This window comes from Anser cygnoides, chromosome 1 (assembly GCF_040182565.1).
Source record: "Anser cygnoides isolate HZ-2024a breed goose chromosome 1, Taihu_goose_T2T_genome, whole genome shotgun sequence".
Taxonomy (NCBI): domain Eukaryota; kingdom Metazoa; phylum Chordata; class Aves; order Anseriformes; family Anatidae; genus Anser; species Anser cygnoides.
The window spans coordinates 14306915-14330288 of NC_089873.1; the positions used below are offsets into that span (position 1 = coordinate 14306915).

Consider the following 23374-nt stretch of genomic DNA (forward strand, 5'->3'; position numbering starts at 1 on the left):
GTTCAACAATGAATTTTGTAGCATACTAAAATAAAGTGTGATAGTGCTTTTCTCCAGCTCATCTCTGGTAACGGCTACTCTTGTTGGAATCGCTGTCCCCCTCATAAACACAAGCCCAGCCATTTCCTACATGCCTGTGCTTGCACAGATTCCTAAGGTATGCAAAGTCTGAGCAAAATCCAGTCCCTTCATATGGACAGGGATTTGTGTGCATGCATCAAATTTACAGGCTAAGAACCTTGGTGGTAAGTCGTCTGCATCCTTTGGTACCCGACTATACACATCTGGGCAACATAAAGCTCCTGGTTACTTTGGCATAAAGCTTTACAATAAGAGGAAGAAGATTGTAAATTATTTAGAAGTTAGTTTTGGTTAAACAGAGACCTGCCAGGTGTGTAGGTTGTTGGAGTCCTGTTCATTCTAACAGGCAATGCATTTCGGTTATTCCAAAATATATTGAAAACCTTCAGAAAGTGATTTGGAGTACACAGTAAAGCTCAGAAACTGATTCCCCCTAATTTCACTCCATGAAATTCCACTGAAGGCAAAATTCCTGGGGCCATCAAGAGCTGTCACAGACGTACATCAACCCAGAACCTACACCGGCAAGAGGTAGGTACTTTGGTGTCAAGTGGATACTGGATCTGCCTCCATGATGCTGATGCAGTGGTGTCTGTGTTCAGGGATGATCTAGAAATCATTGTGACTGGGATTGAATTATTCCCAATCTCTGAGGATTTAAAAAGAAATAAGAACTAGACGGGAAAAAAAAAAAATCTGCACTGAAGTCAATAGCTTTACCCATTTCTCCTTCCCAGGGAGCTCTGTGCAGCAGGGACCAGCTTTGCCTGTTGCTGCAGTAGCTGGCAATACCTGCACGCGTTTGCCATCGAGCCGTATTTGCAGCCAACAATACACTGACCAGCCATCCTCATTGGACTCTATTAGAATTTTAATACGAGACTTTCACAGAAGAACCAAAATTCTTCAAAGTAGAATATTTAGTCTAAAAAATCATGCTCTCCATTTACATTGAGCAATGAGACACCACAAAGCTCCTCTGCTTTTGGAGTGGTTCCTATAGTGGCCACAAACCACTCACTGAAACCAGGGGTGCAGGACCTGCCTCCAAGGCTGGACATCAGCTCAGTCACCTGGGAAGGCAGTCTGGAAGAAAAGAGACTGAAAATCTGGGAGTGAGGCCTGACATTGCCTCTACAAACTGGTTTTAAATTAGCATAACAATGTGGGATACTACTCCTGATTCTGTCAAGTGCAAGTTAGTTTTACATTAGCCTAATATAGCTGTAAGAATTATTAATAATGAATATGATTGATGTATTAATAATTAACAAATATGTACTATAATTATGTATTAATAATTATAGTCTATTGAATTGCTATTATTAGGACAAAACAGAAAATCAAGATTGTCAAAATCCGATATACTAGAGTGAAGTCTCTTTGATATGATTACCGATTTTTTTTAAAAATATATATTTCCCCATTTTTACAGCAGAAAATGATCTAGAATATCAGTTACATTTTTAGTTACACAGAATCAGGATTTTCCCATGGGGTCTTAGTGGAGAAAGGCAGGAGCTTTGTTCTGGTTTCGATGTGTGCAGAAAGAAAGGCTGTCCCAGAGAGGGCCAGGCACCTCGTTACATCGACGATTCATCGATTCTCAAACACAGCCTTCTCACAAGATACAAGGTGAAGCACCAGGATGTCAGCACAAATGTCAGGCTTCAGGGAATGTAATTAGCACCCCGATTCTCTTTTATCTGACATTATGCCAACACAATGCAAAATTAGCACTGAGCTAGGTGGACGACATTTAAGTTTGAAAGGAAAGCTAGCTCTCCTCTCCATTTGCCTCATTTTTCCCACTAATTAGATGAATTTAGTTGGAATGTCACTGGAGTATTCTGAGGCTCAGTTAAGTGTCTAACTGTATTTATTGTGTTTCTCAAATGGCAGTAGAAAAGAATGTGAAATAGTAAGATTCTCAGGCAATGAGATGAGAAGATTGGGGGCATCAAATTGATGGAGTTTTCTGGAAGAGCTTTTAGGCTATCAGCTGCTACACACATCATCAAGAAAGGAGCTGGTTTATTCTGTATAGCTGAACTCCCTGTGTGCTTCAGGATAGGGAATAAAGTCACTCAGGAATTCTGAAAGAGGTTCCAGGTTAATATGTGCTACCACTTTATTATTTTGTCTGTTGTAATATAATACGAAATTCCTCATTTACATTCCTTAATTGTTTTTGCATTCAGTAATCTCAAAATTCTTCAGGCACGAGGTACCTTGGGGATGCTGAAAGCAATGGAGGGGCTTTCCTGGAGCAGCACCTGGGAGTAAGGGATATTGAGCATATCTGTGCTGCCATCTAACGGCCGGCCTTTTCGGGGTTATTGCCGGCGCTTGCTGGCAAGTGCAGCTTTGCATTTGCATTTATGGAGATCAAGGTAAGAAAAACAGTGCATAGGTAACCTCCTGCGCCTCTCGGAAACGGGGAAAAATCAAGAGGCTGAACCGCTGGTCTATTAGCTTACACTGGAGAGCTATCACGTTTGACAACTTTTCATCTGAATTTCTAAAGACTAAAGAGAACAAGCCACATCTTGGTAAACGTGGATGAGAAGTTTGCCTAACATTTGAAAAGCATTTTCCAGTGCAGTGCTCCCCAGGGACAGGCTGCTGCACTTCCCAGTTGGGACAGACACTAATTCCTTTCGTACCTTCTCAGGGACCAAGTGGGTGATGATGACATTTCTCTCTTGGCATATGGCTTCAGCCCGGGCTTTGAAGTGCACTCAGTGATGGTATATACAGCCTCTCCCTGTGTTCACTCCAATCTCTTCTCTTTATTAGAACATTTTTAGTGGATTTCTATTCTTTCTAGTTTGCAGATCCCTAAAAATTTTCCAGATCTTTCTAAATTTCATAAACACGTGACCTTGTAGGATACAAGGACTTGTATTCAACAAGTGATCTTTTGAAGATCTCCTGAAAGTCTTCTGTGCATCTCAGACTGAAAATCACTGTTCCAGAAATACTCCTTTGGGGATTCAGTTCACTCCTAAACTCCCTTTCTCAAGAGTTGTTAACTGTCACTCTTTTCTTCTGTATCCTTCCCTTTTTATTATTATTTCCCTAGTAGCGTTTTGTTCAACCCGTTGAATCCCATACCCAGAAAATATAATACTTTAAGCTTAGTCAGAGGAAAGAGACAGTCTACGTGGATCACACAGCTTAACGTGAAGTAACTGGTGGTGCAATAGGAGACTCATGAGCATCTTCAAAGGTGACAGAACATGAAAGTGATCGACCCTAAAGGAACAGGATGGATTTAGGCCATCTTGGACGGCCTTTTCACCAAACATGGTAAAATCTGATGAGATTATAGATTGTTAGGCTGGAGGCTAAATTCCCTGCTCCTAGAGGAACAAAGCAGGAACTCAGGAGGCCATTCATACATCAACCATGAGCAAAAGTGTGCTGTGTGGGATGCAGGTAAAAAAATCTCATATATTTAGATCCATGTACTCAGCTCAAAGCTGTACTCAGCTTTGGTGAAGCCACAGCTCAAGTAATGTGTTTAGTTTTGGGCCCTTCAATACAAAAAAAGACATTGAGCCCCTGGAGCATGTCCAGAGAGGGGCAACAAAACTGGTGAGGGGTCTGGAGCACAAGTCCTATGAAGAGCGGCTGAGGGAACTGGGGTTGTTTAGTCTGGAGAAGAGGAAGCTTGGGCAGACCTCATTGCACTCCACAACTTCCTGAAGGGAGGTTGTGATGAGGAGGGGTCGGCCTCTTCTCTCAGATAGCTAATGATAGGACTCAAGTAAATGGCCACAAGTTGCACCTGGGGAGATTTAGATTAGACATCAGGAAAAACTTTTTCTCTCAAAGAGTGATCAGGCGCTGGAACAGCCTGCCCAGGGGGGTGGTGGAGTCACCATCCCTCGTGGTATTCAAGAGGCACCTGGACGAGGAGCTACGAAGTATGATTTAATAGCTTAGTGGGTAGTATTGGTGATAGGAGGACAGTTGGAATAGATCATCTTGTAGGTCCTTTCCAACCTTGTGTTTCTATGATTCTATGATTCTGTCTAAGATGCCTGGAGTCACAGCCTTGGAGGCATCTTGTCTGACCCCCTTCTCCAAGCAGGATCACCTCTGGGGGCAGGCCTCTATCCAGTCTGGTCTCATAAACGCCCGTGGTGAAGAGTACACAGTGCTTCTGAGCTCCAATGCTTAATTAGATGCATAAATGAGTCAATAATGAAGTAAATATCGACCAGGATAAGCTGATATTTGTGTGGCTCTGCTCTCAAGGGAAACCATTCCAATATCCTTACAGTATGCTTTTAACTCTTAGACGTGTGCATAGAGGTCAAAAATTAATATATTCATAGTGCTAACTTGTCACTGACATTGAGTTATATACTTGCTGTTCTTGGAGAGGATGTATTTCATTTAAGCTCACCCAACCTATCTAGGGGTCTGTTCTGTTTGTTTTGTTGCTTTTGTTGTTTTTGTGTGGGTGGTGGGAGGGGTGTTTTTTGTTTGTTTTATTTTTAAAGTGAGTTCCAAGCACTCAGAATCATGGCGGAAAGCAGGAAAATACTTAATATGTATACTAAAAGTTTCTAAGCCGTAAGACAAACGAAATCAAAGCTCAACTGTACTTAAATCTCATTCGTTTTAAACCAGTCTCGTGTTATTTTACACCTTGATTCACTAGATTTTAAAGCCGAAGACTGCAGTAACAAGCTAAAAAGAGCACTCTTCCTGGGGTGTGGGAAAGAACACGCCAGCCAGATGTCGTCCCAGGCCAGAAAATGAAGTAGCATGCAGAAGCGAAAACAAGCTGTCGGGCTGAGCTGCCTGATGCAGTGCCTGCTGGGCACCGAGCCAGGAAACAAAAGCCTGAAGCAGAAGTTTCCCGAGTCCTTACTCCTGTTCTCTCCCTTTTCAGCATGCTTCTGCGAGGATTTTACAGAGGAGACTTCTGACCGGCAATCCAGCACTTAACTTGTCTTTCCCGTGTCTTCTCCTCTCCCCCAGATGACAGATGGCTAGTGTCAACAAGAGACTTTTAAGCGAAGGAATTTATAGAATAAAACAGGAAGCAAAGGGAAACTTTAGCAACTGAATGATCATTCCAAAAGGTTAAAGGAGGAGAAGTATTTCTGAAGACACAGTAGACCAGAGCCCCTGTAGAGAAAGCCCCAGACCAACACTAATTGTTAGCAGGTTTTGGCAGCTAGATGAGAAGCCCAGTGATACCACCAAACCCCCCAGGGGAGTCAATGGCAAGTGAAGGCTCAAAATCACTGATCTGCTATAGTTTGTCAAGATTTGGGGGTCATCACAGAAGGAACTGACAGAGAATCAATAGGGATTAGGCACCAAGACCCAGGACTTCACTGCCTGAGGTAAGGAGAACTGTGGCATATGTGTTACTAGAAAAATGTGGTTACTTGGTATGCTACAGCTATCAGAGATCAATATAATCCTTTTCTTGGGACTGGTCAGTACTTTCACCTAAAAGATAAGCAGCTCAATTATTCAAACCAGGTGTAAGTTCTGTCTCCTTGTATCCCCATCCATGTGGTCTCAGTGATCCTGGCTCTTGTGGTATGCGGGGATTAGTCCACCATGAGGGCAGGCCAGCTCCATCCAGAACTACCACTTGTCCCAGGATCCCAGTTATGTCCCCTTTACCAGACAGAAGCAGAGGAGTTTGTCCACTGCGGTGTCAGATCTCCAGCAGCTTCATCAAGCAATAAGCCCCAGCCATAATTTTGCCTGGGGCGTCTGAGATGCTAAAATCCCAGATAAATCACTGAGGGCGCAGTGTCACAGTTGGCTTTTGCTGATCTAGGCATGTGCTACTGCTACTGCCCTGCTCCCATCAGCTCCCCTATGTCAGCACTAGCGTTTATGTATCTGCGCAGTCAGCTGCACCAGCCAGCTGATTCAACCCGCTCTAAGGCCACATGATTACCAGTACCAAAATGTGCTGCGGGGTGCCAATAAGGGGACTGAAAGGGCAGCCTGCAGTAGCTTGGCATATTTAGTTCAGGAAACCCACACCACAACTGTGTGTGCAAAGTAAATCTGGTGCTTCTCAGCCCCATGATGACACTTTTTGTGCACAGTCTGAAGAACCCTCCCAGTGCTTGCACTGTAGATCCAAAGCACCCCAGGTGTATCAGATTTGAAGGGCACATGATCTGAAGTCCATCTCTGTGTGACCACTAATTTTACCTAACATGCACGGGTGGCAATGGACAACTCTGGCCACCTAGACAGCACACACTGAATGTGCCCAATGCTCCCTACATAGCAGTATTGCTCATTTATCTGAGGGTAGGTCAGATCTATCTAGGGCAACAACAACTGCACCCATCCTTCTGTCTGCAACATCCCAGATTTCCTACCTTTACCTCCCTGTATACTCAGGATGGTCCTGAAAGCAGAGGGTTATTGCATCAGGTGAGTCATGTGCAGGCGAGTCAGCTGCAAATGCTATCCATGGAAGGGAAGGGAGATAACTTTAACTATGGAGATTCTTAATCTGACAACAAACCCTTCCATACATTTGGAAGTTGAAGCAATACAGAGAGACATATGACAAAAATGTTTAAGTAGGAGGGTCATCCATTGTTTTTACTTGGGGGGCTGCCTCCATTTCAGAATTCAAATGAAGATCTGAGTATCTTTTTCAGTGAAGCAATGTTTGGCCTTGATCAAGGCATTTCTGTGTAAAATGGTTTGTGTGCAGAGACTGTGTATCACCACACGTAAAATCCAGGCAGCCCTGACAGGCTTCAGCAAAGCTTCCTGCTGTGTGTAAGGAGTGCTTGCCCCTAGCTGTTCTCTCCGCCTCACTGCCAGGGGTTGCCAAGCCTATCACGGGGCTTGCAGAAAGGAGTTTGCCACTAACATACAAAATGTCTTGAATTGTCATAAACTGTCAATTAAAACGAGTATACCCAGGACCTGGCACAGAGGGTTCAGTCTAATGATTCCTGTGAGCATGTAAACTTCAGTAGAGGAGCTAGGATGGAAGAGAGGAGTCACAGCTGGAGAGAAGTAACTTAAAACAAAGGCAGGGGACTAATGAGAGTGCATTTACAAGTGCCCTCAAATGGTTCACAAAGTGGTCTGGCTTTCAGCTGACATAAAATGTGTTGTGTGAGTGTAGGATAATTACCATTACATGGCTGAAAAAAAGTATTCCCAAGTGTAATTAGTTTTATATGAAAACAGACACAGTTTTAGCTGAATCTTCCTGAGCGCAAATGAGTTTCAGATTCAAGGTTGATATTGTTCATCATGGAAAGTTATTCATGTATAGATATTAGAGACATTATTTAAATGCTACAGAATTAGCAGAAATAAACTTCAGCCCAGTGTGAAATATGTGCACTGCACTGAACGTGGTCTTAGCCCAACGTATTCTTTATTCCCTCAGTTTTTATTTTATAGATGTTTGATTTCAGGAACAGGAACATTCATGAGAAACATGGGAATGGGTCCCAGAGAGAGGATATTTTCCCTTGTTTTCCTGTGTAATATAAGAGGAGGAGAAATGAAAACAATGAACAGCCAAGCTGCACCCTTTTGCTCTGCACAACTTCCTGAAATTTCTCCTGAGCAAGATAAACTGTGCTACAGCAAAAAAACAGCTCATGGTTAAAATGGCATCTGTTAGTTGTGCTGCAGAACTCCAAAACAGTCGCATTTTCACCCCCATCTGCTTCTTTAGGATAAATTACTTTGTTACCCAGGTGTATAATTAGATATAAAGGGGCAATTTAAGACGAATGTCCTCCTAGCTTTTACTAGCCTCACCAGAGAAACAATAGAAGTCCTGTTTTAACCTAAGGAAGGACAAAAAGCACTGAAAGCTGCACAGGAAACAACCCAGAATTGCACGGGATTTGGGCTGAATGATTTTAAGGCTGCAAGCAGATGTCTCACCGGGAAGCAGCAGAACCAGCTGCTCTTCGTTACCGCCCTTGAGCAGAAGCCGACCTTCACCCGTGGCAGCGCGTGTGTCAGGGCCCTGCCGGCCCCGCCAGCCAGACCGACCAGGTCAGATTAACCAGTTTAAACCCCGCATTTGAAATAAGCCACGGGAACTTTCCTGAAGGGGATTAGCGAGTTCCCGCAGAGCCTGCCCTGATCTGACAGCAGATCTGAGGGCAGCCCTGGCATCGGAGCAGCGACGAACAGCTGAGAGGGGGTAACGTCTTCATCGGGCACCGACCGAAAATGCCGCAGACAGAGCGGCACTCGGCGCGGGGCAGTGCCAGCAGCAGGTTTCCATTCCCAGCCCAGCTGCAGCTGCCTGTCACTGCCCCCGGCCAGTGCCCAGAGGAATAAAAGCGGGGTGCTGCGTCACCGGGTCGGAGCACGCAGAAGGCTCCGGCAAGGCAGCGAGGACGACCCGCTGACAGAGGCCCCGAGGGAGTTGCTAAACCCCAAAGATGATGACTGTGTGCAGTCTAAGAAGTTCTTCCCTTCCCCGAGTCTGAATCTGTTTTCACTTTAAGCCAGTTTTACATTCTGGACTGAACTGGGATTTAGATGTATTTTATGTGGCCTACGCCACCCACTGTGTCTCATAAGGGATGACAGTTCCTGCCACAAGTAGTTTACAGCTCAAGAGTGACTGCAGATTCCCAGAGACCAGAGCAAAGCCTGCTCCCTTCTTTCTTTCCACGATTTTTCCCATGACTGGCCAGATCACTCGGCAGCTCTTAGGCCCCTTCCCTGCCTTGTGGCAACATCGGCTCCTCCATACAGGCTGAACAGGCTTTCCGTACTTTCTTTGGAGTCTGGAACGTCTTTATGAATCTCAGAGCTATGCAAAAGGTATAGGGAGCTTGCACAACCCTGCTGGCTGCTGCCACCACCCAGGACAGGGGGCGACGGCCTGCGAAACCGACAAAGCGGGAGGTGGTGGCAGCGATGTCCAGAAGGAACCCCGGCGGAGGGGGGGAGATGTACCAGCCACCACGTCTTGCCACATCTCTGCTCAGGGCACCTCGTTTTCTCAGACTTGCTGCTTGCATCCTGCTGCCACAGGTCTGTACAATTCCACAAATTAAAGGGATTTTGTTTCCCAGGTGAATCTAAGGGAGTTAGAAACACAATTCCCAAGACCTTCGCTTCCCCAGTCTGTCATCTACATGCAGATTACTGCTCTGTGTGCATACAGAGCATGTAGAGCCTGTACAGCACACGCCTTATTACCTTCTTGTGATGTTCAGCAGTTTGCAAAGGCATCAAACAAAAGCCGGATGCAGACTGCGTCTGACCAGGAACTGATGTGTTACAAACCACGAGGTAAAAATCAAACATGACAGCTTCGCCTTCTTGATAAAAACAGAGTGGTTTCTTTATATCTCATCCACTGATCAGAGAAGAGATACACGGCTTGGGACAGCAGAGCTGTAGAGGGACTAATATAATCCGAAATCCTATACATTTTTAACCTGCTCAGCCCTGCCCCCTTATAAAACATGCATTTCAGCTGCTGTTTCTGTTAATTGGATATGCTCTTAAATGTAAATGAGAAAAACCACATTAAAGCCTCTCAAGATTCCAGATAAGATTTACAGCTAGCATATATAAGTGAAATGTCACTCAGGCCAAAGGAATTGCTCTGTTCCTCCTTTTTCTGCCACTGCAATCTCTGAACTTGACCCTACATTTCCATACTCCCACAACGAGTTTAGCGCGGAGTATAACACATTGCTGCAATCCCACCTCAGCAGCGGGGTGCTCTCCTCCCTTGAGACTGGCACAGGGGTAGGCTCCCATCTCAGCCTGTCCTTGCTCTGGCTCTGGCTCAGATTTCCTGCTGCTTCCATGGGATACTTGCATGTTTAGTGGGCTGGAGGGAAAAAGAGACAGGGAGTGTCTCGCCTGGGTGGGAAGGGAGGCCTGAGTTCCTGTCATTTCCCCTGTGAATATTTCAAGATTTTTATTTAGTAGAAATCTTTACAGGATGGGTTGGGCCATTTTATCGGAATTGCACCAGATTTCGGCAGGACAGTTTTCAGCGAGGTCCTTTCCCAACTGGGGCCCTAGGCCACAGCCTGAAGACATTGCCTCCCTGGAGCCGAGCACAGCCGTGTCAGACTGGTGGATTCAGGCATGCTGCTGGGAGGAGGAGGGACTGTTCGTTCTTTCTGGAGAAGACGGAGAGGGTTTTGCTTTCATTTAAGAAATAAAACACAGACCTTGCCTGGTGACAGGCCATATTAGATGGTGCAAATCTCCAGGTCACCTGCATGACAAGGGCAAACTATGAAAGGCTACAAGCTCGAGAAGGGATATAATTTGCTTCTGTCTCAGCTGTCCCTCAGAAGAGAGGAGGGACTCTGCTCACAGTAACAAATGACAACCTCTTCCCACAGCCACCAGCAGGCACATTTGACTTGATGTCCTTTTCTTAACTAAGTGATGCCTTTTTCCCAACTGAATATTTCTTCTGCCAGGGATTTTTGTTCCCCCAGCAGATCCCTGAGGGCTCACTGACCTTTTCCCCACACCTCCCATGTCACACACTTCATCACGGCACGGGCAAGCCTGGATTGCTCATGCTGGTACTCACCAGTATCCAGCTCATTCCTTTATAAGCAATGAGAGCATGAAGGCACTTGAAATTTCTAAACAGCCTTTGCTTTCCCAATCTCTCCCTTTTCAGCCTCACACTCCAAACTGAACAACAACCAGCTAAGCGAACAGGAAATAACAGCTCCTTCCTACAACCCCACCCTCCCGCGCAGGGAACTTGCCTTCTCCAGGGCTGGCTTTGGGCATGGGCCAGCGCTAGGGCTGCCGGGCATTCCCCGTCTGAGCTAGTGTTACTCACCTGTTGCCGTCAAAGTGAAGGAAAAGATTGGGAGGCAGATTATCTCAGCAGAATCCCAGGAAACTGCAGCAGGAGAGCAGCTCTGTGGCAGCTGAGATGGATCATGCTTTTCTGTTCAAGCTGATTTATATAAACCCTCTACATTTCACATACCTGTTCAGATTTCCTGGAGATTTTATGTGACTCATGACAGCACAGAGTAGACATAATGTCTCAGTTTGGGATATTTTTAGATACAGCCTCTTGGGGAAGAGCCCTGGCTTTTAAGGATGACATTATTGTTTGCTTGTTTTTTTCACTTGAGTGCCCCAAACATTCTCTAATAATCTGAATTCATCCTATCTGATTGATTGCACCCTCTACAGTTTTGGGGAACAAAACTAAAGATGGCATTCAGAAAAGTTAATTCACTTACATATATATATTGTGTTCATGAACAAAGATTTCTTGATATGCAAGCATGAACAGCATGGACAAGAAGTTTTCTAATGTGTCAGGTTTCATGTGAGCTCAGACACCCAGGCAGATGTGCAGAAGTAGAGGGTCTATCCCGCTGGAAGACAGACCATGTTAGGGGAAGGGAAGGTGCTGTGTCAAAGACTGACTCTATCAGAGAGCATTTGTTTGAAGGGAAATACAATAAAGCAAAGAAATCAGAAGGGCTCCAAGTATTTTCAAACAGAAAAAAAGTAAAATAAAATTACCGAGAGCTCAAACGGCAAAGGATTAGAGGATTAGTCAGCATGAGGGAGGGAGGGCAGAGGGAGGAATGACGTACATTGGCAGGACTATGCAGCAGAAGAGGTTTTTAACCTCTTTTACTCTAACCTCTAACCTTTTACTGTGCATGTGCATCAAAGGCCCCTACTTTCTGTTCCTATCTAAAACAGCTAAAATTGAATCCTGGGTGAGCAGAGTAAAGTCAGGCCACATCTTTTACCAGGCCTTCCCATGGACTGGTTGTTGGAATCCCCTCGCTGTGGTCTACCTTCCTGCTGTATGCTTCTTATCCTGGTGCTTACAAAGCCCATGTCGGAGAGCAGTACTGGGCACTTCGACATTTTCTGGGCTCTCCCTTGCCCAGAAGCTTCCTGTTTGTGAGGATGCCAGAACTCCTCCTGTTCTGCCCATAACTTGACACCTGAAAGTTCTGGCTTTCTGCTTGGGCAGCTGCAAAGAATTAGCCCAGCTGAGGTTCAGTCACATTTTGAAACAGTGCAGAGACAACTTTTTTTTTATTATTATTTCCTTTTTTATTATTCAGTCCACTCGAGCTTCAGTAAACTCTTGAATTAAAGCCCTGAGAATAAGTGTTGAAATTGACTTTAGGGTCAGTGCTGTCTGTGGCAATCTTGTTTTTACCCATGTAGATTTTTCCTGGTTAATAGTGTCCTGAGACATCACAGTTTTATTTTTTCCTGCCATCCAGAGGTCATTGGAATATCTTTGGTTTTTCACATTAATTTAAATAATTTCTCAAGACTTAAAAGTGTCTTTTTTTCCCTTACAGAAGACTATAGGTATTCTTTCAGAGGAATAACCTGTTTATTTCAGATGGTTTTGCTCCTTCGCAAGTACACCAGTTGTCCCAATATCAATCTAAACAGCATTATGTGTGTAAAATTTTCCTTTCTACTACATTTTCTGGATGTAATGGTACTCACAGATTTTAAATATTTGTGCAGACTAAAGCATTTTAGAAAATAAGCTTTCTGTTCATCCTCTGCTCTTTGGTCTTTTTTCTTTCACAATACTTCCAAGACTTGTAACAATTCAACACTGGCCTTGAAAACTTCTGAAGTGTTCATGAATTCCAGAAAAAAGGCAAAATTATCAAACATTCCCTGTTCAAAGGAGAGGGTTCTCAAGTAATTTCTATAGCATTATCATTACAATCATATCTGGAAAGGACCTCAAAAAGTATCCAGCCCACTATTTTCCAAAGAGAGGATCAGCTATGTGCTGTAGATATGATAACCTCTTAGCCAGTTTCAGCAAGGACAATTACTTTCGGATGACCAAGTCAGAAAGTATTTCTTGCTGGACAAAGTGGCTGATTATTTATTTATTGCCCTGTCGCTGATTATTTTTAGTGGTTCTCATGTTTCGTTTGCAGAGTGGACTGGAATTGGTTTGAGGTGGACTGAATTATTCCTGCATACAAAGGGGTTTGATTTCATGCCTGGCAGAAAGCAATATAAGCTGCAAAGGAAACCTCCCAGTGGAGGCAAAGGCAACCTTGCTACTTCTTCCACTGTCTTCTTCAATAGATAAGAGCGTGGACACCTCCACCTGCCTGTCAGCCTGCTAGGGCTGACGCACAAGTCCACCCCATGGGGTCTGTACCTTTGCCTATCCAGCCTGTCATGCTTTCAACCCAGGGCATGCTTTGCCCTCTCCTGGGACAAGGGCTAGCACCAATACAAACCTGGCTCCAAGGATTATCACCATGATTAATAACCACAGAATAAAAGCAAAAGGCAATGTACTGGACAGTGAACAAGATGGGGAGAAGTGCAAGTCATCCTAATGTCGTAGGGAAAGGCTTTGTAGTGATCCCACACCTGCTTGCCATCCTCCTGGTGACTTCATCCACCCTGATACAGATCACCTACAAACAGAAAACACAAAACCCTTTTTAGTCGTCCATCGCTTTACAGGAAATAAATAATGGCACAGTCACTCAGTAACACATCACAGAAGTTGTGCTAATTGTTTTCACTGAACCTCCAGGTTTCCTTATCAAACCTGCCAGGCTGAAACACCCACAAGTCCATAAACCAGTAAATAATTAGCTTCAAAATTCTCCCTCTTGCATCCCCTGGCGCCCCTTTTGCAGGGAACAGCTAGAAACTGCCACGCAGCTGAGCGGCAACTCTCAGGCTTTCTGCCGAGAACTCATTCTCGTTCTGTGCCTCCTTGACGTTCACTTTAAGTCGATTTAACACTTAAAAGAACAAAAATGAAGATATATAAAACCGGCTCGACAGAGGCGGCGGGGACATCCAAGCCAGGCGGGCTGGGCTCCCCGCCCCGGCAGGAGCGGGGCCCGCTGAGGCGGGCCGTGGCAGGCCGCCAGGGCGGGAGGCCCACATCACGCTCCCTCCTGACCTTCAAAGCGTCCCGGGAGCCTCAGCTGCTCGCTGGGGCTTTCCGCCCGAGGGCCCCACGTTTTAAATACGGTGCTTTTTGTTGGGTTTTTTTTTGGTAACACTTTTGCATTTTTATTTCTCCTTTGAAGGAAGGTGCTGAGGGCTGGCACTCGGTGAGAGCTCCCGGCTGAAGGAACCGCTGCCCTCTGAAATGCCTCAGACAGGTCCTGCGAGAAACCACGGCGAGATGCTCTCCTTCCCAAGAAACATCTGCCTTCCCTCGCTCCCCTCTGTGGTTTAATTAAAGCATTTTGCACACAGCTTGCTGTTCTACCGCTTTCCGCAGCAGAAACTCTGTCAGCTCCGAGATCTTGCCTTAGGAGTGCAATGAGTTCAGGTGTTTGCCTGGGCATCAGGGCTCACCCCTCTTTTTAATTTTACCAGCTTAAACATGCTTTAACCCGCAAAATCTCCTTAATGAAGCTGTGCATTCTTCGCAAACCCAGCTCTTTCAAGACCACGCGAGCTCCTTATCTTTTCAATTATCTTGTTTTTTTGACAGAGCCCCAGTACCTGCCTGTGAGAGGGTGTTTACACAAGAAACACCAGTCCTCAACAGACTTCTCAGTCCTGCCTCAAAACAGCCACTGCAAGTCTGCAGTCGAGGGCGGTGAGTGGGGTTTTGCCCTTGGCAAATAGTTTGTGTGCTTACCTAGGCCTTGCCGCCATCTTTTCCATCATGTCAGTGTGTGCAAGTCAGTGCTGACTGGTTTATCAACACAGAGAAAAAACTGAAACACAACCCACCCAGTTGCCTGCTCATAACACAGAAACACGCTTAATAAGTGGCTTTCATCAGTCGTTGTTGCCTGGCTTCCAGCTTGTCCCCACCGGCAGATGGAAACAGGACAGCAGGTCTCTCCATGAGGCCCTGCTCCTTTCTGAAAGGTTTTCCTTCCCTCCAAGAGCTGTTTGGTAGGAGCGACTTCCTTGGGAAGCCCAGCAGTGCAGGGTAATAATGATAGTCTTTAAATCTTACTATTGATGGGACTCCTGCAGTGGTCATCCTCCTTCAAACCTTCTCCTTTGCTGCCTTGTTATGCCTACGTGACTAGGACACAGAGGGGTATTTGGATGCTTGAGACACTCCTGTGCAGCAGCAGAGAGTTAAAGAACTGAGGCCAGAAGAACTGCATCCCTCTGAGGCAGGAGGAGCGCTGAGCTAGCTGCATGCCCTGCCCCTCAGAGGTTTTACCCACACTCCATAGCTCTGTGTATACAAATTAAAATTAACTTATTAAAGTAAATTAAACCTGTCTGAGACCATTCTCTGGCACAGAATGCCCCACACCCTTACTATTGAAGTCTCAGCCTCCAAAGCAGTGTGGCTTCACCAGGCTGCCCACTGGGAATGGGGCCTGGCACGTTTTAATTCCCAAATCATACCTGAGCATCATTTGGGAGATCATGTTTGCCTCAGGCCAAAACCAGGCCAGGAGCTACTGTGCTGGTAAAGATGATTTCGTTCTACTACTCAAGAAAGCTCCCTGATGCTGTTTAGTTTACTAGTGTTAACACAGGACATTTGTCCACTCAAATTTACTTCCCTACTGGACTATGAAGCCAACAGAAGTGAGATTTCACCCTGAATTGGGGACACACACACACACACGGACACACGGACACACACGACACACACCTGTTAATTCATTGTCCCTAACACAGAGAAAACATTCCCATGGAGGTAAATTATTTGTGGATTTCTGAGATGAACTTGAGTTTAAAAAATCCAATTTAATCTATCAGTGTGATCAAATTTACCATGCCACAAGATACTGTTCTATACATAACATAAAATATCCCATCTGGACAGCTGGCATAGAAAGTATGTTATTGACATACACTTTGTTTTGTTTCTCCAGAAACACGTGCCTGAGAATGCAGACCTGCCACAGCAGATCAGAAAGTGGTCCATCTAGCCGTGTGTTCTTTCTGGGCACTGCTCAGTCCCTCTAGCAGTTCTCTGTGCATGTGACTCTGCTTTCAGAAGAGGGAGCGTCAACCCTGCAGAAAGCAGTTAGCCATTAGGAAAGTCTGTTTCCAGCTGAGGCACGATTCGTCCTTTGAAATAAGGCAGAAATATTGGTAGATAGGTCTTCTAGCAAAGTCCTGTAAACAAGCTATTTCTACTTTGCTTCTAACAGAAGTACATACGCTTGAAGCACTGAATGCTGAGAAAATTGAATGCTTAAACTTCTTTTAATAATTATGGGTTAAATTATTAATCATATTGATAGCTATTTAATCAGTTAATATGAGTTTTCAAAGGAGTGCTTTAAAAACTTGAACTTAAAAAATAGTCACAGAATATAAGAAGGACTGAGTCTTCACTGCCTTGTATACGGCATACTTTTGATTCTAAAATATGCTGCCATATCAGTATTAAACATCCTCCTGTATACTAGTGATTTCACAGGTATAAAGACAAAGAGAGTTAAGGTCACTGAAACATCAAAAGTTCTCCCTTGTCCCCATGCAGCCTTCCATCCTGTACACTAACTGCATTTTACATAGGGCTGAGACGTTTTGCTGAAAAACTTCTGAGGGAAGTTGTTTTAATAAACAGATTTAATTTTTAATAAGGATGTTAAGAGGTTTGTTAAATGCTATGGGCAGGCCAACTGATGGCATGAAATCTAAGAAAATACACATAAACCAAATACCCCCTGGTATTACAGAGGGGGAGAGGAGTGATTTTCAGAAGGATTTGGGCAAAACCCTCAATTATTAAGAAAAGCACCAAATGACTAACACTGACTCACTGTCTTGGCATGATGTACCTAGGTTTCCTACTGTTATTTATAGTTTTGTTCGTGTCTGGTTATGACATGCTGTCAGTAGATGAGTAGTTTGAAATGTGTTAGCCTGGGGTCCAATAGTTCTCTTGTGCCATTCAATGTCCTATAAATCTTCAATAATTTTATTTCCTTCCATAACTCAAAATTCAGTCACTCATTTTTCTCCTGCACCCCACATAATCCCCATAGTCCCTATAATTTGGCTTGCTAGCAAAAGTGGAGTTCAATTTGTATGTTTCTTTCTGCATTAGCTGTTCTGTCCTGTCTCTTTCTGACTACTTGCTCCAGGGAGTGCCTCTCCTTCTTATCCTTGAGCAGGGTGGTAGGAACTGGAATCTCATGTTTTGTCTTGCAAATCCACAACTGAAGAACCAAGTTTCAAGACACTTCCTTTGACAAGGAAACATTTGGGCCTGTGTTTATAAAAGTGGTCAAGAACTTCAGGAGCTATTTTTATGCCTAAATCCCACTGATTTTTTAAAGGAATTAAGTGCTTACATAACTTTTTGAATCTATGCCCCTCTTTCAACATAAAATAGCAAGCAGCTGTTTTGACACTCTAAGATATCCAGGATACCCAAGAAGACTTAATAAAGAGCATTGGTATGTTTTGTTTCATCTTAAAGAGAATAGTAAGCTATTTATATGAGAATGAATGAGTTAAAATGGAGATAAATACAGGAAAATAATGTTACATGTTAAAATGCATAGTCATACAAAGAATTATATCTACACAGAAGGGATACCAGAGCTGTGCCTAGACTTACAGAAAATGGGTGAAAATGACCTGTCTGCACAGTACCTGGCGAAAAACGGTGAAAACTGATCTGCACGGTACCTGGCCAAAGCATCTCGCTTTTGGCCAATGTGCCTGGATTTCCCTTCCTGGGGAGCAAGGAGAGAGGAAGGGGGGACATTTTGCACACATGCATCTCATTCATGGCTGGGATAAGAAACCAGAACTGGAAGCTGGAAGGTGCTTAGGACAGAATATGACAGTTCTGTGAAAAAATGTGAAATTGAAAGCAAGCCAATTGCAAGTGGCAGGTGTGGAAGAGCAGAGGAGGGTGACACCTTCAGTTAACCTACAACTCCTTGTCAATTGTTATTGTGGAGTTTAGGATCCAGGTATCCAGGTAATGAGGATGTTTGACATATTTTAGGCAAGAATTAAAAAGTACTGGAGGTATAAACCACTATGCTTTAGAGCCCAGTCCCTCACTAAATGGCATGGAGGCAGAATTCAAGATTATATTATATTTCATATTTGTCCCCTAAGGATCTTCAACCTTCTTCTAAAATAGCCAGTACTACAGTACTGACTGCTCTAAAGCAAGGTATTGCAATTCCATATGTTGGGTTGGACTTCAATCTCCATCCAGATTACAGGAACTCCAGTGGATATGTAGAACAAATCCTGATCTGATATCTAAGGCAAGCAATATTCTAGATGAAAAGGCAGGAAACTTAGACTGCTTTTTGTCAAAAAGAGTGGTGGACTACAGGATCAGGGAACATCATCCTGACAGATAGATATTCCAGATACATGTTGAAACCTTGCATTTTTATCTGCACAAAACCCATTTAACACTAATCCATCTTAGCATGAGAAAGGTCCATTTGCTCTACCACACAGGGGCAAACAGGATTCATTGATTGATTGATTTAATTAACTATGGTGGCTTCCAATAGTTGCTTTTCTGTGCTTCAAGGTCATTTAACAACTGTCAGTGTCACACATAGGAGAAGACAAAGAGCTCAGTGCAATAGCAGGGAGGGCAGTATATTTCTCTTGGCAGCAGATTAACCAAGAAAACATTGATACAAGCCGATGGCACGCTGCCCTCCTGAATATACAGATGAGTCTATATCATATTTAGATAGGGACAGTGCGTTATCAGAACCACTTGGCCCAACTGGTTTAGAAATGTAGGGGAATTAAGGGCACGAAGCCATTGAAAGGAAAGGCTAGGCAAAAATATATTGACAATAAAATATGTCTAGTATATTGTGGACAATTTCAGCTGAGTCACTCTGACAATAATGGAGTAAATCCCAGCATTGTGAAAAGCAATCCCACCTACGTATTTTGGAAACGTTCCAGTTTGCTTAGCACTTTCCATGAGGCATTTACCAGGGATGCCCTTTCACCATTTTGCTACATGAATATTCTGCTTGTGCAGTTTCAGTCAGTCTTTTTTAAGTCTCAGATGTTAGTCGATGCTATAGTACTTTTCTCTGTGTTTTTCATGCAAGATTTTATAATTACAGTGGTATTCTAAAACTGCAGGGAAATGATGTGTGAGTCTTGGGAGACTTTGAAGTTTTTCTAACATGCTGCCCAAGTTGTATTATTGTTATCGTTTATAAACTTTCTCCAACTCCTATTTCCGCTGCCCAGAGAGGCTGGGATATTAGGGTAGACTTAAGCCTTTAGCTTCACTGAATGTTGACTTGCATCATGTGAGAAGGTCTAGCTGTATGTGTTGCTGACTGATGAGTCCTGCCATAATTTAGCCCCTCATTATCTGTCTGATCTTATTAAACGATGTGTCTTGTTTACATTTTGTTGGAGAAGAGTTTGAATGTGAGGCCTTTATAACTCAATTGTCTGTCAGATGAGATTCATTTGCTCCTCATCTTGGAAACAGACTCCCCATATAAATTAGATCTACCTGGATCCTAATGAAATTATAACAAATGTTGGCATGCAGTTTCTCTCATTTTCTTTTTAATGATAAATGTCATAGAAAAATAAGCATTTGGGTAATTGCTTTTCCTCACAGTTGACTTGTTAGAGAAAAAATAGCCTAACTTCTTTTTTTTAGCAAACTGTAAAATCCAGACTTGAGTTACAAAACTTGAAATAGTTTTATCTTAACGAGTCTCGTGTAACTGAAATGCGTCGTGTCCTGCCTTTTCAAGTACAAGAGAAAGGTAGGGCTGTTTAGTAGAATATATTTATGTTGTTGAATTTAAACTTTCCTCAAAGTCCCATTACTACACACAATGTTGAGACAGCGTTATCCCAAGAGAAGAGGTGACATAGTACATCCACTGAGCAGCTTTGCTGGAGCTTGGACAACAACTTATCACCTAAATCTAAAACACCCCTAAGCGCCCTTAGTTGCTCTGGAGCACAGAGACACTACATTTGCTGATATTAAATTTTCCAGGAATCCTAATACATCTCCTTAGTCTTGTGAGCACTGAACTGCAGTTAAGACCCAACACACTTCAAAGCTGGATGTTCCTCCCTCTCCTGATCTTGCCTCAAGCCCTGCAGTGTGCAGTAATGACTCAGAGCAAACAATGTGCCCCAGGTCATCTTCATTCAGTCTCGGGTTGTGATTTGATAATACAGGGCTCAAGCAGCAATACTGGCTGAAGGGATCACAGCCCCCCTTGCTTTGACCCGCAGTGCACCAGTTATTTAGGAACTGCAGCCAGAGCAGAGTCTTTGGTGGCGTGCTTGGAGTCTCAGCTCCAGGAACTTCTTCAGCACACCAGGCAAGCTCACCATAGATGGGTGAAGTCAGTCACCTGCATGCAACAACTTGTGGGGTTATGCTGTAAATAAGATCAGTGTTGGGTTTTTCTGGCTTTGAAGGACAACCCCACCCTGCCCCCAAAAATGTTCTAGGCTTCAGTGCAGTCTGTAGAGAATTGCATTCACCCAGCCACAAGTATGGTGCCCCACGGGATGGAAATGGGTAAGCAGGGACAGAGAATAAGAAAGAAGTCTGTGAGCTGGTATTGGAACACGAGTCCCCACATCATCACATTGCAGGATGAGTTCTGCTCTGCTAGATAGTTCCCTGCAGTGCCCGAGGCATGGGATGCTCTCTGATCCACCCCTCCACAGACAGCATGGACATCTTACTGCTCAGACTTTCTCTGTAGCCAAAGCTCTGGGGCTGGAGCATCTAAAACATTCCAGGGTGGGAACGCTTCTGCCCAGGGTGGGCAAGTTCTGCTTTCCTTTTGCTCCATTTGATGGTATTTTAGACTGAAAGGGTTTGGAAAAGATTTTCCTTTTAAGCACATGGAACAGTCCAGCATGAGGGAAGGGTGGAGAAAATGTAAGAAACAAACAGAACTTTTTCTCATAGGATTTCTTATTTTATTCTACTTTAAAGTCTCCCTAATAAATAATTCTTGCATCCAAGCAGTGCCAAGAAATTTCAAAAGGACAGGCTGAAATTTCTCTTAGGCAATAGGAGTCAAAAACGTAAATATACTTAATCAATGCATGCTGATATCTTACCATGCGCATAAATCCGATACTCCCCAAGGTATATGTGTCACAGCCAGGAAGTGAGAATGGGCCTTCGCAGTCACACAACTAGCAAATCACCCTGGTTTGTGCCTCACTCTGGAGCTGTTGACATGTTCATAGTTTTAATGTAAGAGTCCTGGGAAGTTAAGCAACGTCCTAATGATACGTGGGGTCAGACCTATTTTTCTGTACCAACGCAGATGTTTGAGTGAATCCAGGCAGAACAGTTCAGAGGTTTGTTAGTTCTCAGTAGTCATCAGGTGAACGTGGCTAAGACACTTCCACTTCTGCAGTTAACCACATCCTAGCAGGAAGAGGTTAATATACCATCTGGATTCCTTGGATTTAACTGGAGACTTCACTAGTCCCAAAAGACGTCTTTCACCTGGGTTGGTCAGGGGCTAATAACAAATTAAAACATAAACTTGCACATCTGGCAGCACGGTGGGACACTTTAATCACGCTGCTACTCCACCCTCCCACATGCAGAACAGTGCTCACACTGCCAGCGTAGGGACCCACGAACCTGTTGTGTCACTGCCTTTGTTTTATCTTCTTCAGGAGATTGAAAAGCTGACAAGGAATAAAGCAGATACTCCAGATGCTCAACAATTTCCTGTTCCACAGGGGGAGCCAGCATTCAGGTGCTGAATCCAGACAGCTTCTCCTACACCGTGGCTGCCAGCTGGGTTCATTCTAGCAGGTACCTGGTAGGATGTGCCTTCTTTCAGCTCCCTGCCACATGCGATCAGATGACTTCTAGAAACGCTAGTCATTTCAAACCAGGCTTCAAACTGGTTTGTGCTGCTAGAATTGGGCAAAATTTCCTTACAGGTGTTAAGCATGTGGCCCCAGTATCTCAATAACTGAGCCACTCCCTGCAACAACTGATTTCTCTAGCTAGATTGCCCTTAATACAATAATAATAGAAAAGCTGAAAGAATATCTATAGACAATAAGGAGACCTTGGGCTATTGATAAGGTTGGTATATTTTAATGGAAGGAAAAATGCTGCTTATAAAACTGCTCTGTTGGAAATACACATCTCTTCTTTTCCCAGAAGGATGAAATTCAGTACAAACCTGCACTGTTTGTGGGAGATTCTCGGGGTCTCAGCTGCATATGTGATAGTAGGCTCAAGTTCCAGTTAAGCTCAAGGGAATTACCAGGCTCTGTTCTGCTATGCTCTGCTTCCTTTCTCTAAATATTGCCTCAATCTTCGAATTACAGATCAGTTGACTGCTGCCAGACCTCTCTTGTGCTATTTCTGAAAGCTTTTATTTGTAACAAATCACCAGTGAATAGCAAACACTGCCTCCTTTAATATGCCTCATGCATTTCATTCCCGATAAGATAGGATGATTACAACCTTGTGCAACAGTAAGTCAGGACGGAGAACAACCAACCTTTATTTACTTAATAGATCTTGACAATTACTGGTGTAGTTACACTGAAAAACTCATCAGAGGCCTTATTAAGCTTGCTTGCAGCTTTGCATCCTCATCAGTGAGAGTGAAATCTGCCTGCAGCTTTGCCACCCCAGGATCTGTGAACTGATCAGTTTTCATAAGCAAATTGTCTTGAATGAGAAACCTGCAGGAGAAGGTGCTTCCAGGAAAGCTGCACTGGGGACATTTTTCTCCATTGCTGAGCTGAGTCACCTGTCCCAACATGTCAGTGGAGGAGCTGCCTGATGGGAGACTCCCTTTCATCAATGAGATGTAGTGATAATTCTTCATCTACTCGGGGTGTTACATTTCTTTTTAGCTCTGCACGGTTCTCTGGACTTCTCGGCCCTCTAAACTGTAGCCCATAACTTTTCAAAAGTTTCTAGGTATCTCACAAGGAGGTACAGGGAGAAGTGTGCTGTGTTAACCTGATTTTCTCAGCAATTCCAGCTAACTGCAGTGTTTTCATATCCTGTCCTAGGATAAGTTCCTGCTGCTCTTGCCCAGGATGATGATCTGCAGCCATTTCACTGGTGGAAAAATCTCCTTCTGTGCTGTATGCTGTAGTGGAAACTGCTTTGAAAACTGACCTAACTGTGCTGTGAGCAATTACAAAAAATACAAGCCAAAACCACAAGTAAAGCAGGCAAGTAATAGTAGAGGGGAGACTGACATAATGAAAAGAAAACTTGGGCAGTTTTCAGGAGAGGTAAGAGGGCAAATTATGAGATTGATAACAGACAGAAACCTCCCTTCAGCCCCTGCTGAGGAGCTATCTGCATAACAGA

At 44.0% G+C, this 23374-nt stretch overlaps 1 protein-coding gene across 15 annotated transcripts in view; it reads right to left on the reverse strand.

The window, feature by feature from the left end:
• Window positions 1–23374, reverse strand: part of LOC125183312 (protein ALEX-like) — a 150112-nt gene that overhangs the window by 95725 nt on the left and 31013 nt on the right. For 7 of the 15 annotated variants that reach the window (XR_010827717.1, XR_010827674.1, XR_010827679.1 and 4 more), the window contains exon 3: window positions 10649–13520. The gene's annotated coding sequence lies outside the window, so the exon portion shown is untranslated. The other 8 variants (XR_010827789.1, XR_010827822.1, XR_010827783.1 and 5 more) reach the window with 5 other exon arrangements.